At 45.3% G+C, this 4,366-nt stretch overlaps 1 protein-coding gene across 1 annotated transcript in view; it reads right to left on the bottom strand.

The window, feature by feature from the left end:
- Window positions 1-4,366, bottom strand: part of LOC108548288 (uncharacterized) — a 601,332-nt gene that overhangs the window by 469,057 nt on the left and 127,909 nt on the right. The window lies entirely within an intron of this gene.

Genomic DNA, 4,366 nt, shown 5'->3' with positions numbered 1-4,366 from the left:
CAAAGAGCGAAAAGGTCGTGATTAACGACACGCCATACACGACGAATTTAAACATTTCGCAGCGAGTTCAAGCTCACTGTACGTTTCAGTTCCTGGACAGGGAGAAATTGAAGGCCGTTGGAGAAAAATAGTATCGCCCTTCGATGTGGTGGCGCAGGGTGTTTGCTCGAAAATGCAAATTTGGCTCGCAAGAAATACGATTCGATTTTCTTTGTCTCCTCTGGCTCAATTTCAGAGATAAGTCAACGTTTCGGTGAGAAAGTGGTCTCTCAGTTCGCTTCTGCTCCTTTGGGATCCCGCGAGTGTTCGTGTATTTTCACGCGATAAACGAAGCGTCTAAAATATTTATTTAGCCCATTTACCACGATCTAGCAGTCGCTCTAGCAGCGTTTCGTCTAATTGCCTCGGATTACTCTGCTCTTTATTGCTCTCTGGCAAACCATTCGAATCTTTCTCTACAACATTAACGACTTTGAAAATTACTCGACCAAACTGTAGACAACCAACAGCACTCGGTAACCAAATGGGCGCGAAAACCGAACGACACCCGGTGCACATCGTGAAAAAGAGTAAGCCCCGGTAATAGGATTACATCGTGTCGAGCGACAGATTTCGACTAGATATTCAACTGGCCTGGAGCTTCAATATTTGACAATTCGAATTAACGTTCCTACGATTCCCGCTATCGATTCGCTCCCGTGAGCGCGTGTTTCGTATAATCCACATAGACGCTACTGAAAATCGCTGGAACGTTTGTCATAGACCGCTACACGAAAGCTTTTTCGCGATCAATCTCTGGACTCACGTGAATTTCGTCCAACGGGTGTCCCGTTGCAACGCTGTGCTCCTAGTATCCGTGTTTGTATCGTGTTGCAGTGTACGGAACCATAGATCTTCACGCCCCCTTCCTCCGAGATTCACCCTCTTACGTGGCCTTTTCTTCGCCGTAAATCTCGCGGTTCGCTTTCAGCCTGGATTGCCTCGCCGGACGCAGAGCCAGCATCGTCTAATTAGCTTTCTGTCCAATTAAGGCTGCCCTAAACGATTCGGGGAAGCAAGGAAATCGGGTTGACACTCGGTGTATCGCGGCACAGTATCTCTTCATTCGAAACATTCGATCGAAACGGCTATTTTAATCATCGTTCGTTGCTATCACCGATGATCAATCTTGTTTACAAGGTTACAGAATAGGTGCACATGCTTCTTCCGATAGTTGGAAAATTGGAATCGTTTAAAGAGCTGATTCGACTGAGCCAGGTTAGCTCGGTCCAAAGTTTTTTGGACTGCACTTTCAAAGTATCTGACAGTCTTGAGCAGCTGTCGTTTGCAAGGAACTGCAGCGAAATGCTTCTATTTTCTATCGCAATGGCTACAATAAATTGAATTCTACGACGAGCTTTAGCTCTGCACGTAAGGAAATCGCGGAATTATTCACGATGTATGATATTCTAGAACGGCCCGTTCATATTTTATTCAGTACCCATAAATTCCGAGTATTCCATTAAGCTTGTTCGCGAATTAAGCTTTCACCGATTCCACGAAACTTCGAATTTTTATCTGTTAACCTGACCTAATGCTACACTCAGACGAGCTAGAGAAAAGACCAGATCCATCGTTATGACTGTCGTGAATTATTAGCTCGACCTATATAACAATTTATTTCGCCATGGCTAGGAAGGTCCGATCCGCAATCATCGGACTCATTTCCTGCCTGCTTTCCTACCATGCCGCTTCCCCGAGTAATCAAAGCGAAAATAAAACTACGCTAACCGTTAATTTCCGAAAAAGGATCATTCTTTCCTGATCTATTTTCTGAACAGCTCGATACCTAACCGGGTTAAAGCCTGATGCATAAATTGTCAATAAAGGTGGGAAATAAAGCTTCATAATCCTGACGAGTTCTGAAAACAAGCTGGCCATTGTTCGGTCACAACATCGGGTAACGTGTTCCAGGAAAGGTGGAGAGGATGAGCTATCATATTCTGGCTGGCTAGCACGTAAAACAAAATGAAAAATCGAATCTCGATTAGGGCGATCCTCCTACTAGGGCACATCGTGCTACATCTCTGCCTTGCCACTTCACTCATCGTTCACATTTCCTTCCCTGAATCCTTCTTATTCGCGGCATTATCATAATGCCATCGGCCGCTACGTGACAGGAAAGACGTATTATCATGGCTCGTTCTAGTTTTCCGATCCTTCTCGCAAGCTTATCGTCCTTGGCTTGAAATCAACACGAATTAATCGTCGTGCATCGGTATTTTCACAAACCCGATAACCCTAACTGCTAGATCACCTGATATTCCATGGCATATTATAATGGAACGAATAAGAACGAGCTAGACATGGTTCGAGTAATTGAAATTTGTAGAAACGTCATGATCATAATTGCACGTGCAATTCAGTTTAACAAAGAGACGCTTGACTAAGATGAATTACGTGTTTGGCGAAATAGAAAAGTATAGTATTCCTGAACCAATAATCATTCGTGTGTGCAAGGCTAAATTATATTTTACATAACAATCTCTGACAAGCTTTCTCTTTTCGCTGGGATGATACGCAAGAAGTTGTGTATCATTTACGTATGAGCGAGAGACTCTTCGAGCAAGTGTAGGTAGTTGTTGGAAACTTTGTTTGAAACGTTAGTACATGCAGACACTCGCTTTGCGTACCACATTTACCGGCAGAAGAATTGCTACAACTCCGGAAACCAGTTCCATTCAGTGTTTCCATTTTCAGGCCTTGAATCCTCGAGATATGCCTAGTGTATTTAATATATTTACTGCTACCCTCGGAGAAGTACTTTTTACCTTTAATTTCCATCGTTTCTTATAAGTTCCGTCAGTTTAGTCCATGGAACTTATCGATCAAGTTCATTCGTGGAACACGTTAGGCTTTAACAGTGTCTGTTACACAAAACTAGCACGATTGCACAGATCCAGATCTAATATTCGAAACTCGGACATCGTCGAATGCCACTTGGTCAATCCACTAGAACCAGTCGCATCATAGTGCTAGCATAGTGCCTAACCCAGCGTCAGTATTCGCCTAACTTCACCGCAGAAATAACTTGGTCTATCACGGCGCATATTCGAACATATATATTACCCACGTTACATTAAGCCAGAACGAAGAGGGGAGGCAGGCTTACATCGGTAGTTGCAAGAATTTTCAAAGAGTTTCCTCTCGGTAACGTCTAAACGCGTTGAATTCCTGTCGGCGGCTCCCACAGGAACGGGAACGGAAGCGGATGGTTGGCAGGGCGCCAGACGACACCTCCAACTTCTTTCTTGCGCGTGTGCGCGTGCACACGCACGCACACACACGCGCGAGCCTAGCTGTAACAGCGCACGGTTTCTCTCTATCCAGCAGAGGCCAAGTAATAATCCTAACTCGCGGGTTAGCCGGGCTTAATTAGAACAGGGGTTAGTGGCTTGCTGGTTATAGTCGCGTCTCCACTATTCGATACTGGCCACCTCGCTTCATTTTGCACCCTTCCTAGCCTGGAAGAAGCGGCTGTCTTGATAACGGACGACCAGTCTGCAACTGATACCCGCGCGTTGCGCATTATTGCGCCAAGTTATTGTTCTAACATATTGCCAGGCTGATGGACGTGGTTTAAGGTGTATACTTTGTTCAAAGTGTTTGCTACTGACGTACTGCAGATTGCAGGGAGCCAGGGGATTCGGCTAGTCTGATGGTATGATGCAACGCTGGTAATTTCATTTGCAAAAGTGAAATATAGACGTATCTCTGCGGTGACTATTCGCGTTGGTAATCCACTTAAAAATCACACCTAGACTGTCATTGTTATGGAAGTGTAGTGGGTATTTTTCAAACGACATCGGGATATTAATCGATCTGTTATTTTCGCTGAAAGCTTCAGCTGGTATTTTTAAAAAGTCGAATTTCGTCGATGATAAGGAAACAATTCCGATATGCAAAAAACAAAGAAGTTTAGGGAGGAGGGAGGAACTTGGTGAAGAAAGAGGGAACCAAACAACGGAACTAGGCCAAAAGCAAAAGACAGAGCGGAGGAAGAAGCAGCTGACCAGAAAGACACACCCGGACCGGAGAAAGGACAAGATAGACGTCGCTGAGACCGGGTAGAAGATCCAGGGAAAACTGCTGTCGCCATTGGACGAATGCAAAAGAAAGCGGATTCTGGCCGACAGGGTGAACGATTCTCTTCCAATTGGCTGACAATGGCGCGAGTGTAGCCGGCCAGGACTCGATCAATCGGCCTTTTTGCGACTCGTCGAAACGCGCAGCGATCGGATGGCGTTCGATAAAACGGCCTGACACGCTCTCCAGGCCGCGGCAAAAATGACCAGACACAAAGGAAGATCCTTTGTGCGCCCTACAC

This window comes from Eufriesea mexicana, unplaced genomic scaffold (genome assembly GCF_001483705.2).
Source record: "Eufriesea mexicana isolate 0111107269 unplaced genomic scaffold, ASM148370v2 scaffold1482, whole genome shotgun sequence".
In the NCBI taxonomy this organism is placed as follows: Eukaryota; Metazoa; Arthropoda; class Insecta; order Hymenoptera; family Apidae; genus Eufriesea; species Eufriesea mexicana.
This window is presented reverse-complemented; position numbering and strand designations above follow the sequence as displayed.